This window comes from Oncorhynchus nerka, linkage group LG17, assembly GCF_034236695.1.
Source record: "Oncorhynchus nerka isolate Pitt River linkage group LG17, Oner_Uvic_2.0, whole genome shotgun sequence".
NCBI lineage: Eukaryota > Metazoa > Chordata > Actinopteri > Salmoniformes > Salmonidae > Oncorhynchus > Oncorhynchus nerka.
The window spans coordinates 6,597,968-6,612,967 of NC_088412.1; the positions used below are offsets into that span (position 1 = coordinate 6,597,968).

The 15,000-nt window shown below is 42.9% G+C and overlaps 1 protein-coding gene and 2 pseudogenes across 1 annotated transcript in view; 2 read left to right on the forward strand and 1 right to left on the reverse strand.

Annotated features, from left to right (window-relative positions):
* The window catches only part of LOC135561392 (E3 ubiquitin/ISG15 ligase TRIM25-like), a 10,433-nt pseudogene extending 7,572 nt beyond the window's left edge, over positions 1-2,861 (reverse strand).
* LOC135561380 (E3 ubiquitin/ISG15 ligase TRIM25-like) overlaps positions 1-15,000 on the forward strand; it is a 426,185-nt gene that overhangs the window by 313,618 nt on the left and 97,567 nt on the right. The window lies entirely within an intron of this gene.
* The window catches only part of LOC135561384 (tripartite motif-containing protein 16-like), an 8,587-nt pseudogene continuing 7,046 nt past the window's right edge, over positions 13,460-15,000 (forward strand).

Sequence of the window (15,000 nt, forward strand, 5' to 3'; positions counted from 1 at the left end):
CATTTATAGCCTGGCACAGATAGTAAAACTACATTAAATACAACGTTAACTAGATATTATCTGTGTCATTTATAGCCTGGCACAGAGAGTAAAACTACATTAAATACAACGTTAACTAGATATTATCTGTGTCATTTATAGCCTGGCACAGATAGTAAAACTACTGTAGCGACCCGCACAGACAGCTGTGTGTTCTGTGTTCGGCTAGTAGCTGGTTGTGTTGTACTTACCAGTTCCCAGTGTTCGCGGGGTCCGACATGCCAATCAACCTGCTATCTGCCAATCACAGGAATGCCTGGGATGTTCTGATGCCGGGCATCCTGGTGGTTGGCGGAGTGGCGTGGAGGGGCGGGGCATTGGAAGTTAAGGTTCAGCCTTTGTTCTCTCTCTTCCGTCTGGGCTTCACAAGAGAAGGTCCCGATTGGCTTGTGGGGTATCTTTCATTTATTTGGCGTGAACTAAGGCCAAACAGTAGCCGGTGTAAAGTTGCTAATAAACCGTCAATTCGTAACTCAATCCTCTGTCTGGACAATTGTTCCTTTATGATCTAGTCAGGTCATTACACTACATTAAATACAACGTTAACTAGATATCATCGCCACATAACTTATGTCGAATTTAAAAGACACCGTTACCGTTAGTAACGTCTGTTACACTGTAACTTACAGGCAGCCTCACATAAAAACCTATTGGTTAACAAAGCTTTGATTATGACCAAAGTCTATAGTAGTGAAAACTCTCTCTCTCTATTGTAACTTACCACACATTCACATCACTGCCTCGACATGAATGTGTCCTGTCAGAGCCGTTTCCTGGCCGTTAACTGTTAACAGGCTCGAGCCACAGCTTAACCAATGAGCTACAAGGAGGACTGACAGTCACGAGCGGTGCAGCAGCCTCTGCAGCAGCAGCCTCCCCCGGGTCCTAGTGCCCGCCCGGTAAGACGGTTAAGATGCGATGGAACGGAGAGAAAATAAATCACAGAGAAAATATATTGACTGATGTATTGAATTGTTTAGGGAAGCTTTAGCTTTGGCTTTAATACATTCTGAAAATACTTGAAAACCAAAAGAGAAAAGAATAGTAGCTCTCCTCAGGAACAACAAAACCCTCACAGACCAACTTCTTCTTTTATGATATAATGGAGGTCCTCAAACCAACGTTAAAGGTGCATGGCGCCACCTACTGTGCTGGAGTGTGTTCAATCACGGTTTACACCACTCTAAATCCTCCTACCCAACTCAGTACTTCTGAGAAAATAAAAGAGTCCTACTAACTTCTAATAGACCCTCCCCCATCCCCCAAATCCCTTCCAAGTGTAATGTTTACTGTTCAATTCTGATTGTTTATTTCACTTTTGTTTATTGTCTATTTCACTTGCTTTGGCAATGTAAACATATATTTCCATGCCAATAAAGCCCTATGAATTTAATTCAATTGAGAGAGAGACAGTTCCATTTTAATGTATAGGGGACATGAGTCAGTCATGGTTACTCATGGTTATGTGATGAGGCAGCCTAGTCAGTTACATGAACCAGTCTATTCTCTGAAAGGGGTCCAGACAGCCTGATCCCAACAGTGGGGTCAGTGGGATTGAATAGGGGCCCCTCTCTCTCTCTGACTGGAGGAGAGAAGTGAAATGGTGTGTCTCCTCTGGTCAACAATACTCACCTTGAAAGACTCCACAGCCTGTTGGAGCTCCTTCAGCTCCTTCTCTCTCTCCTGGAATCTCTGCTGGACCTTCTGCTGACTCATCCCCAGCTGCCTCTGTGGAGAATCACTCTTCAATGAGCTATCAAGCTTTATTAGTCCAGTAGATCAATAGTATAGTAATGTGACATAGGACCCATAGAGAGGAAGGTCGACAATCCTGAGGAAGTCCCTTTACAATATTATATTATGTTGCTATGTGAAATTATAGTTTTTTATGGTAGGCCTTCATGTATCAAGGGGTTGAGACTGAACTTTGTACTCATAAAAGGCCATTCAGAATGATAATAGTGTTTGACTTTAGAAAATGGTGATACATTTGTAGAATCTGGGTTAACATATCTATATACTCAAGGTTTGTGTTCATAGTTGTGGATCCATTTCATATTGTATATAATATAATGATCTCATATTCAAACAGATTTAGTTCCTACTGTATCTTTAATTCTTTGTTTATCAGATAGCCACCAACAAGTTGTTCTGGTCTTACCTGTTTCTCAGTCCTCTCTGCTGCAGCTGACACTGTATCATGGCCTTTATGTTCATCCATTGTACACAGATAACAGATACACTGCTGATCGGTACGACAGTAAACCTCCAGCAGTTTGTCATGATGAGAGCAGATCTTCTCCTGTAGTTGTGCCGTGGCTTTGACCAGCTTGTGCTTCTTGAAAGCAGGAGATTCATAGTGAGGTTGGAGGTGAGTCTCACAGAAAGAGGCCAGACACGCCAGACAGGACATGAGGGCTTTCTGCTTTCTGGTCCCAGTGCAGACATCACACACCACATCTCCAGGTCCAGCATAGCACAGAGCAGGAGGGGAGCAGCCTGGAGTCCTGTCTTCCTCAGTTTCTCCACCAGCTCAGCCAACATGTTATTTTTCCTCAGATTAGGCCTTGGAGTAAAGGTCTCTCTGCACTGAGGACAGCTATAGACCCCTTTCAGGACATCCTGATCCCAGCAGCCCTCAATACAGCTCCTACAGTAACTGTGTCCACAGGGAATAGTGACCGGCTCCTTCAGTAGATCCAGACAGACAGAACAACAGAACTGGTCCTGGTCCAGCAGAACTCCCTGTTGAGCCATTTGGACTTGTTGTTCACTGTCACACAGACAGACGACAGAGAGACTCAGATCAGTTTCGTTTCCTCAGAAGAGAGTTTGTGGGAGGGGGAGGGACTTCCTGGTTCTGCCAGCGGGGTGGGGTTAGAAAGGAGGGAGGGGTTAGAGGAATGGAGGAAGAGAGAGAGGAACTGCATGCAACAGCAAGAGGGAGACAAATAGTTTTGTTCCAAGGTTAGAGCCCTTAACATGGAACAAATGACATAATGAATCTTAAAATGTGAGTTGTTAGAATATATGAAGGGTAACAGTTTCTATGAAGTACGTGTGTATCATTATTTTAATGACCTTTATAATGCCTTATAATACACCTATGTGTTGTAATTAATCAATAAGGACTGAGGAGGTGTGGTATATAGTTAATATACAGTACCACAGATAAGGACTGAGGAGGTGTGGTATATAGTTAATATACAGTACCACAGATAAGGACTGAGGAGGTGTGGTATATAGTTAATATACAGTACCACAGATAAGGACTGAGGAGGTGTGGTATATAGTTAATATACAGTACCACAGATAAGGACTGAGGAGGTGTGGTATATAGTTAATATACAGTACCACAGATAAGGACTGAGGAGGTGTGGTATATAGTTAATATACAGTACCACAGATAAGGACTGAGGAGGTGTGGTATATAGTTAATATACAGTACCACAGATAAGGACTGAGGAGGTGTGGTATATAGTTAATATACAGTACCACAGATAAGGACTGAGGAGGTGTGGTATATAGTTAATATACAGTACCACAGATAAGGACTGAGGAGGTGTGGTATATAGTTAATATACAGTACCACAGATAAGGACTGAGGAGGTGTGGTATATAGTTAATATACAGTACCACAGATAAGGACTGAGGAGGTGTGGTATATAGTTATATACAGTACCACAGATAGGACTGAGGAGGTGTGGTATATAGTTGTTACCAACAGATAAGGACTGAGGAGGTGTGGTAATATATATATATACATATAGTTAATGTCTAGTAGATGTCTAATAGGACTTTATGGCTCTAATCTGATAGTGGTAGTGAGGTGGTAGATGTAGTTATATTTTCTCCCTTATGGCTCTAAACTAATAGTTATAGTGGGATGGTAGATGCCTTGTCTCCCTAATCAAATCAAAATCAAATGAAGTGGATTTATATAGTTATACATCAGCTGATATCTCAAAGTGCTGTACTAGAAATACAGTAAAACCCCAAACAGCAAACAATGCAGGTGAGCACGGTGGCTAGGAAAAACTTAAATAGGCCAAAACCTAGGAAGAAACCTAGAGAGGAACAGGCTATGTGGGGTGGCCAGTCCTCTTCTGGCTGGACGGGTAGTAGATTATAACAGAACATGACCAAGATGTTCAAATGTTCATAAATGACCAGCATGGTCGAATATAGAAGCAGAACAGTTGAAACTGGAGCATAGGACAGTCAGGTGGACTGGGGACAGCAATAGTCATCATGTCAGGTAGACAGTAGCACGGTCCTATATAGGACAGGTCCTTGACTAGAGAAAGAAAAGAGAATATGAAGTAGGCAATATGTGGGGTGGCCAGTCCTCTTCTGGACTGGCCGGGTAGAGATTATAACAGAACATGACCAAGATGTTCAAATGTTCATAAATGACCAGCATGGTCGAATAATAGTAAGGCAGAACAGTTGAAACTGGAGCAGCAGCACAGTCAGGTGGACTGGGGAAAGCAAGGAGTCATCATGTCAGGTACCTGGGACAAACCTAGGGCCCAGCCAGTTGAAACTGGAGCTCAGCATGGCCAGGTGGACTGGGGACAGCAAGGAGTCTTCTGTCAGGTAGTCCTGGGGCATGGTCCTAGGGCCCAGGCCAGTTGAAACTGTAGCAGCAGCATGGCCAGGTGGACTGGGGACAGCAAGAAGTCATCATGTCAGGTAGTCCTCAAACGGTCCTAGGGCTCAGGTCCTCCAAAGAAAGAAAGAGGAAGGAGACCATTAGAGCTGATTCACACAGGACACCGAATAGGACAGGAGAAGTACTCCAGATGCTAACAAACTGACCCTAGGTTTGACACATAAACTACTGCAGCATAAATACTGTAGGCTGAGACAGGAGGGGTCAGGAGACACTGTGGCCCAATCCGAGGACACCCTCGGACAGGGCCAAACAGGAAGGATATAACTCCACCCACTTTAAGGTCAAAGCCCCCACACCACTAGAGGGATATCTTCAACCACCAATTTACCAACTAATGGCTCTAATCTGATTGTGGTAGTGGGGTGGTAGATGCCTCGTCTCCCTTATGGCTCTAATCTGATCGTGGTAGTGGGGTGGTATATGCATAATCTCCCTTATGGCTCCCTTATGGCTCTAATCTGATAGTGGTAGATGTCTAGTCTCCCTTTTGGCTCTAATCTGATTGTGGTAGTGGGGTGGTAGATGCATAATCTCCCTTATGGCTCTAATCTGATGGTGGTAGAAATCTAGTCTCCCTTACGGCTCTAATCTGATTGTGGTAGTGGGGTGGTAGATGCATAATCTCCCTTATGGCTCTAATCTGATGGTGGTAGAAGTCTAGTCTCCCTTATGGCTCTAATCTGATGGTGGTAGAAGTCTAGACTCCCTTATGGCTCTAATCTGATAGTGGTAGATGCCTAGACTCCCTTATGGCTCTAATCTAAAAGTGGTTGATGTATATGCCCCCTTATGGCTCTAATCTGATAGTGGTAGATGTCTAGCCTCCCGTATGGGTCTAATCTGATAGTGGTAGATGTCTAGTCTACCTAATGGCTCTAATCTGATAGTGGTAGATGTCTAGCCTCCCGTATGGGTCTAATCTGATAGTGGAAGTGGGGTGGTAGACGTCTAATCTCCTTTTTGGCTCTAATCTGATAGTGGTAGATGTCTAGTCTCCTTTATGGCTCTAATCTGATAGTGGTAGTGGGGTGGTAGATGCATTTTCTCCCTTATGGCTCTAAACTAATTGTTATAGTGGGTTGGTAGATGCCTAGTCTCCCTAATGGCTCTAATCTGATTGTGGTAGTGGGGTGGTAGATGCCTCTTCTCCCTTATGGCTCTAATCTGATTGTGGTAGTGGGGTGGTAGATGCATAATCTCCCTTATGGCTCTAATCTGATGGTGGTAGAAGTCTAGTCTCCCTTATGGCTCTAATCTGATGGTGGTAGAAGTCTAGTCTCCCTTACGGCTCTAATCTGATTGTGGTAGTGGGGTGGTAGATGCATAATCTCCCTTATGGCTCTAATCTGATGGTGGTAGAAGTCTAGTCTCCCTTATGGCTCTAATCTGATGGTGGTAGAAGTCTAGACTCCCTTATGGCTCTAATCTGATAGTGGTAGATGTATATGCCCCTTTATGGCTCTAATCTGATTGTGGTAGTGGGGTGGTAGATGCATAATCTCCCTTACGGCTCTAATCTGATAGTGGTAGATGCCTAGACTCCCTTATGGCTCTAATCTAAAAGTGGTTGATGTATATGCCCCTTTATGGCTCTAATCTGATTGTGGTAGTGGGGTGGTAGATGCATAATCTCCCTTACGGCTCTAATCTGATAGTGGTAGATGCCTAGACTCCCTTATGGCTCTAATCTGATAGTGGTAGATGTATATGCCCCTTTATGGCTCTAATCTGATTGTGGTAGTGGGGTGGTAGATGCATAATCTCCCTTACGGCTCTAATCTGATAGTGGTAGATGCCTAGTCTCCCATTTGGCTGTAATCTGATAGTGGTAGTGGGGTGTTAGATGTCTCCCTTGTGGCTCTAATCTGATAGTGGTAGATGCCTAGTCTCCCATTTGGCTCTAATCTGATAGTGGTATTCGGGTGGTAGATGTCTAGTATCCCTTATGGTACTAATCAGATATTGGTAATGGTGTGGTAGATGCCTAGTCTCCCATTTGGCTCTAATCTGATAGTGGTAGTGGGGTGTTAGATGTCTCCTTGTGGCTCTAATCTGATAGTGGTAGATGCCTAGTCTCCCATTTGGCTCTAATCTGATAGTGGTATTCGGGTGGTAGATGTCTAGTATCCCTTATGGTACTAATCAGATATTGGTAATGGTGTGGTAGATGCCTAGGCTCCCATTTGGCTCTAATCTGATAGTGGTAGTGGGGTGTTAGATGTCTCCCTTGTGGCTCTAATCTGATAGTGGTAGATGCCTAGTCTCCCATTTGGCTCTAATCTGATAGTGGTATTCGGGTGGTAGATGTCTAGTATCCCTTATGGTACTAATCAGATAGTGGTAATGTTGTGGTAGATGCCTAGGCTCCCTTTTTGCTCTAATCTGATCGTGGTAGTGGGGTGGTAGATGTGTCCCTTGTGGCTCTAATCTGATAGTGGTAGATGCCTAGGCTCCCTTTTTGCTCTAATCTGATCGTGGTAGTGGGGTGTTAGATGTCTCCCTTGTGGCTCTAATCTGATAGTGGTAGATGCCTAGGCTCCCTTTTTGCTCTAATCTGATAGTGGTAGATGCCTAGGCTCCCTTTTTGCTCTAATCTGATTGTGGTAGTGGGGTGACAGATGTCTCCCTTGTGGCTCTAATCTGATAGTGGTAGATGCCTAGTCTCCCTTTTTGCTCTAATCTGATGGTGGTAGTGGGGTGACAGATGTCTCCCTTGTGGCTCTAATCTGATAGTGGTAGTGGGGTGTTAGATGTCTCCCTTGTGGCTCTAATCTGATAGTGGTAGATGCCTAGGCTCCCTTTTTGCTCTAATCTGATCGTGGTAGTGGGGTGTTAGATGTCTCCCTTGTGGCTCTAATCTGATCGTGGTAGATGCCTAGGCCCCCTTTTTGCTCTAATCTGATGGTGGTAGTGGGGTGGTAGATGTCTCCCTTGTGGCTCTAATCTGATAGTGGTAGATGCCTAGGCTCCCTTTTTGCTCTAATCTGATGGTGGTAGTGGGGTGACAGATGTCTAGTCTCCTTTACGGCTCCTATCACACAAGTCAGAGTTAGTTATCAAAGTCCATCTTTAATTGATATGGCTCTATCACAATCCTGTAGTAGGTAATTCAGTGTCTCTCAGTGAATTCTCTGAGAGCCCCCCCTGCATTGCAACTGCGATCCTTTAATCCCGCCACAGTATTATACAAACATACCATTCTGATGAGAAGTAACTTACACACATATGATGAATATAAAACATCTTACATATGTTACCAACCAATTCTGAATCTTCCAGACAGACATCAACCACCCCACTTCCACAATCAGATTAGAGCCATAAAGGAGACTATACATCTACTACTTAGAACCAAAGGGAGCCTACATCCACACTATCAGATTGAGTCATAAGGAAGACTAGACATCTACCACTACGGACCATATTAGAGCCAGTGGGGAGTCTAGACATCTACCACCCAACTACCACTATCAGATTTGATACATGTCTGGAGTCCCTTATGGCTCTAATCTGGTAGTGGTAGATGTCTAGTCTCCCTTATGGCTCTAATCTGATAGTGGTATTCGGGTGGTAGATGTCTAGTATCCCTTATGGCTGTAATCCGATAGTGGTAATGGGGTGGTAGATGTCTAGTCTCCTTTATGGCTCTAATCTGATAGTGGTAGTGGGGTGGTAGATGCCTATGCTCCCTTTTGGCTCTAATCTGACAGTGGTAGTTGGGTTGTAGATGTCTAGACTCCCTTATGGCTCTAATATGGTAGTGGTAGATTTCTAGTCTTCCTTATGGCTCTAATATGGTAGTGGTAGATGTCTAGTCTTCCTTATGACTCTAATCTGATAGTGGTAGTGGGTTGGAAGATGTCTAGTCTCCCTTATGGTTCTAATCTGATAGTGGTAGTGGGGTGGCGATAAATGATAAGGATGTTAAGCTTGAAAGGGCTGGTAACTGTGACCTCATGGAATTCAAAGGAGGCTAGACAGATGGGTGGGAGAAAAGAGAATGACCACTTGGGAGAGATGAGGATCCCGGTGCCACCACCCCGCTCTTTAAGCTCTCTGGGTGTGCATTGAGCACGTCATGACCGAAGAGTAGCAGTAGGAGTAGCGGTGTTGTCTGTGGTGATCCATGTTTCCGTCAGAGCCAAGAAGTCGAGGGACTGGAGGAGGCATAGGCTGAGATGAACTCTGCCTTGTTCGCAGATCGGCAGTTAATAGTTTGAGACCTGGAACTCCACGTGGGTCTGTTCTGCGCTGGGACCACCAGATTAGGGTCACCTCTGCGGCCATAGATAATTTTATGGTCTTTGGGGATAGACAGACACATAGTTGACATCTATATGGTAAAGGCTACGCTAATGTAAAGGAGATTGAATGACAAGTGACTACACGTATATGTTCAGAAAGTTTTCGTAGCAAGAATTAATTGACTAAAATGATTAAAATGTTAGAGTACTGCTGGGTAGGCTAGCTGCGTTCTTGACACTACCTAATCAGTCTACCGTTGAGTGTAAGTTTCTACAATGCTGCTTATCTTGGAGCTAGCTGGCTAGCTAGCAGTGTTGGTTACGTTACGTTGCGTTAGGAGAACGACAATGGCTGGCTAGCTAACCTAGAAAATTATATTACTGTCATCACCACAGTAGATAGATAACTGTGTTCTACATCCTGGGTATTACTGTCATCACCACAGCAGCTAGATAACTGTGTTCTACATCCTGGGTATTACTGTCATCACCACAGCAGATAGATAACTGTGTTCTACATCCTGGGTATTACTGTCATCACCACAGCAGCTAGATAACTGTGTTCTACATCCTGGGTATTACTGTCATCACCACAGCAGATAGATAACTGTGTTCTACATCCTGGGTATTACTGTCATCACCACAGCAGATAGATAACTGTGTTCTACATCCTGGGTATTACTGTCATCACCACAGCAGATAGATAACTGTGTTCTACATCCTGGGTATTACTGTCATCACCACAGCAGCTAGATAACTGTGTTCTACATCCTGGGTATTACTGTACATCCTGTCAGTTCTCTGTTCTGCCCTGCGTGGTATTACAGTCATCACCTCAGCAGATAGATAACTGTGTTCTACATCCTGGGTATTACTGTACCTCTTGTCAGTTCTCTGTTCTGCCCTGCGTGGTATTACAGTGAGCCATTTATGACTTAGCTAATAAAAAATACATAGTATAAAATCGGTGACTCATTGTTATATTTATCCTGATACCAGATTCGAATTTACGCAACTCTAACATTGGCTTTGACATACAAACCATCGGTTGGTCAGACAGGACACCGGCACGCCTTTGTTGTGTCTATGAACACCCCCCACATTCATACCCTCTGCTCTCATCCACTGGAACATAATACATGTTACTGCAAATCCTCTGATGATGACTGGGTTCTTTCTTGTATGAAGTTACTGTCCACTTCATATGTATATACTGTATTCTAGTCAAGGCCTGTCCTATATAACTACTACTGTCCACTTCATATGTATATACTGTATTCTAGTCAAGTCCTGTCCTATATAACTACTACTGTCTACTTCATATGTATATACTGTATTCTAGTCAAGTCCTGTCCTATATAACTACTACTGTCCACTTCATATGTATATACTGTATTCTACTCAAGGCCTGTCCTATATAACTACTACTGTCTACTTCATATGTATATACTGTATTCTAGTCAAGGCCTGTCCTATATAACTACTACTGTCTACTTCATATGTATATACTGTATTCTAGTCAAGGCCTGTCCTATATAACTACTACTGTCTACTTCATATGTATATACTGTATTCTAGTCAAGGCCTGTCCTATATAACTACTACTGTCCACTTCATATGTATATACTGTATTCTAGTCAAGGCCTGTCCTATATAACTACTACTGTCCACTTCATATGTATATACTGTATTCTAGTCAAGGCCTGTCCTATATAACTACTACTGTCCACTTCATATGTATATACTGTATTCTAGTCAAGGCCTGTCCTATTTAACTACTACTGTACATATACTATTCTTCAGATATACTACAGATGTACTCCAAATTGTCTATGCATCACATCACAGTAAACAGTATATATATCTATATCTATCAATGCTTGTCCTAATATTTTATTTTACTTTTTAGATTTGCCCTCTGTGAGCCAGGAACGCAAGCATTGTTAGATATTACTGCCCTGTTGGAGCCAGGAACACAAGCATTGTTAGATATTACTGCCCTGTTGGAGCCAGGAACACAAGCATTGTTAGATATTACTGCCCTGTTGGAGCCAGGAACACAAGCATTGTTAATTATTACTGCCCTGTTGGAGCCAGGAACACAAGCATTGTTAGATATTACTGCCCTGTTGGAGCCAGGAACACAAGCATTGTTAGATATTACTGCCCTGTTGGAGCCAGAAACACAAGCATTGTTAGATATTACTGCCCTGTTGGAGCCAGGAACACAAGCATTGTTAGATATTACTGCCCTGTTGGAGCCAGGAACACAAGCATTGTTAGATATTACTGCCCTGTTGGAGCCAGGAACACAAGCATTGTTAGATATTACTGCCCTGTTGGAGCCAGGAACACAAGCATTGTTAGATATTACTGCCCTGTTGGAGCCAGGAACACAAGCATTGTTAGATATTACTGCCCTGTTGGAGCCAGGAACACAAGCATTGTTAGATATTACTGCCCTGTTGGAGCCAGGAACACAAGCATTGTTAGATATTACTGCCCTGTTGGAGCCAGAAACACAAGCATTTCACTACACGCGCAATAACATCTGATAAATATGTGTATGTGACCAATAAAATCAAATTTGATTGCATTTTTGAATATGTTAGATAATTCTCAATCTGCGTTGTGTCTTGTCTAAGAACGTGACAATACCACACCTCCTCAGTCCTTATCTGTGGTACTGTATATTAACTATATACCACACCTCCTCAGTCCTTATCTGTGGTACTGTATATTAACTATATACCACACCTCATCAGTCCTTATCTGTGGTACTGTATATTAACTATATACCACACCTCCTCAGTCCTTATCTGTGGTACTGTATATTAACTATATACCACACCTCCTCAGTCCTTATCTGTGGTACTGTATATTAACTATATACCACACCTCCTCAGTCCTTATCTGTGGTACTGTATATTAACTATATACCACACCTCCTCAGTCCTTATCTGTGGTACTGTATATTAACTATATACCACACCTCCTCAGTCCTTATCTGTGGTACTGTATATTAACTATATACCACACCTCCTCAGTCCTTATCTGTGGTACTGTATATTAACTATATACCACACCTCCTCAGTCCTTATCTGTGGTACTGTATATTAACTATATACCACACCTCCTCAGTCCTTATCTGTGGTACTGTATATTAACTATATACCACACCTCCTCAGTCCTTATCTGTGGTACTGTATATTAACTATATACCACACCTCCTCAGTCCTTATCTGTGGTACTGTATATTAACTATATACCACACCTCCTCAGTCCTTATCTGTGGTACTGTATATTAACTATATACCACACCTCCTCAGTCCTTATCTGTGGTACTGTATATTAACTATATACCACACCTCCTCAGTCCTTATCTGTGGTACTGTATATTAACTATATACCACACCTCCTCAGTCCTTATCTGTGGTACTGTATATTAACTATATACCACACCTCCTCAGTCCTTATCTGTGGTACTGTATATTAACTATATACCACACCTCCTCAGTCCTTATCTGTGGTACTGTATATTAACTATATACCACACCTCCTCAGTCCTTATCTGTGGTACTGTATATTAACTATATACCACACCTCCTCAGCCCTTATCTGTGGTACTGTATATTAACTATATACCACACCTCCTCAGTCCTTATCTGTGGTACTGTATATTAACTATATACCACACCTCCTCAGTCCTTATCTGTGGTACTGTATATTAACTATATACCACACCTCCTCAGTCCTTATCTGTGGTACTGTATATTAACTATATACCACACCTCCTCAGTCCTTATCTGTGGTACTGTATGTTAACTATATACCACACCTCCTCAGCCCTTATCTGTGGTACTGTATATTAACTATATACCACACCTCCTCAGTCCTTATCTGTGGTACTGTATATTAACTATATTCCACACCTCCTCAGTCCTTATCTGTGGTACTGTATATTAACTATATACCACACCTCCTCAGTCCTTATCTGTGGTACTGTATGTTAACTATATACCACACCTCCTCAGCCCTTATCTGTGGTACTGTATATTAACTATATACCACACCTCATCAGTCCTTATCTGTGGTACTGTATATTAACTATATACCACACCTCCTCAGTCCTTATCTGTGGTACTGTATATTAACTATATACCACACCTCCTCAGTCCTTATTGATTAATTACAACACATAGGTGTATTATAAGGCATTATAAAGGTCATTAAAATAATGACACATACGTACTTCATAGAAACTGTTACCCTTCATATATTCTAACAACTCACATTTTAAGATTCATTATGTCATTTGTTCCATGTTAAGGGCTCTAACCTTGGAACAAAACTATTTGTCTCCCTCTTGCTGTTGCATGCAGTTCCTCTCTCTCTTCCTCCATTCCTCTAACCCCTCCCTCCTTTCTAACCCCACCCCGCTGGCAGAACCAGGAAGTCCCTCCCCTTCCCACAAACTCTCTTCTGAGGAAACGAAACTGATCTGAGTCTCTGTGTCGTCTGTCTGTGTGAGAGTGAACAACCGTCCAAATGGCTCAGCAGGGAGTTCTGCTGGACCAGGACCAGTTCTGTTGTTCTGTCTGTCTGGATCTACTGAAGGAGCCGGTGGCTATTCCCTGTGGACACAGTTACTGTAGGAGCTGTATTGAGGGCTGCTGGGATCAGGATGTCCTGAAAGGGGTCTATAGCTGTCCTCAGTGCAGAGAGACTTTCACTCCAAGGCCTAATCTGAGGAAAAATAACATGTTGGCTGAGCTGGTGGAGAAACTGAGGAAGACAGGACTCCAGGCTGCTCCCCCTCCTGCTCTGTGCTATGCTGGACCTGGAGATGTGGCGTGTGATTTCTGCCCTGGGACCAGAAAGCAGAAAGCCCTCATGTCCTGTCTGGCGTGTCTGGCCTCTTACTGTGAGACTCACCTCCAACCTCACTATGAATCTCCTGCTTTCAAGAAGCACAAGCTGGTCAAAGCCACGGCACAACTACAGGAGAAGATCTGCTCTCATCATGACAAACTGCTGGAGGTTTACTGTCGTACCGATCAGCAGTGTATCTGTCTGCTGTGTGTGATGGATGAACATAAAGGCCATGATACAGTGTCAGCTGCAGCAGAGAGGACTGAGAAACAGGTAAGACCAGAACAACTTGTTGGTGGCTGTCTGATAAACAAAGAATTAAAGATACAGTAGGAACTAAATCTGTTTGAATATGAGATCATTATATTATATACAATATGAAATGGATCCACAAATATGAACACAAACCTTGAGTATATAGATATGTTAACCCAGATTCTACAAATGTATCACCATTTTCTAACGTCAAACACTATTATCATTCTGAATGGCCTTTTATGAGTCCAAAGTTCAGTCTCAACCCCTTGATACATGAAGGCCTACCATAAAAACTATAATGATTCACATAGCAACATAATATAATATTGTAAAGGGACTTCCTCAGGATTGTCGACCTTCCTCTCTATGGGTCCTATGTCACATTACTATACTATTGATCTACTGGACTAATAAAGCTTGATAGCTCATTGAAGAGTGATTCTCCACAGAGGCAGCTGGGGATGAGTCAGCAGAAGGTCCAGCAGAGATTCCAGGAGAGAGAGAAGGAGCTGAAGGAGCTCCAACAGGCTGTGGAGTCTTTCAAGGTGAGTATTGTTGACCAGAGGAGACACACCATTTCACTTCTCTCCTCCAGTCAGAGAGAGAGAGAGAGGGGCCCCTATCCAATCCCACTGACCCCACTGTTGGGAACAGGCTGTCTGGGCCCCTTTCAGAGAATAGACTGGTTCATGTAACCGACTGGGCTGCCTCATCACATAACCATGAATAACCATGACTGACTCATGTCCCCTATACATTAAAATGGAGATGTCTCTCTCTCAATTGAATTAAATTCATAGGGCTTTATTGGCATGGAAATATGTGTTTACATTGCCAAAGCAAGTGAAATAGACAATAAACAAAAGTGAAATAAACAATCAGAAATTAACAGTAAACATTACACTCACA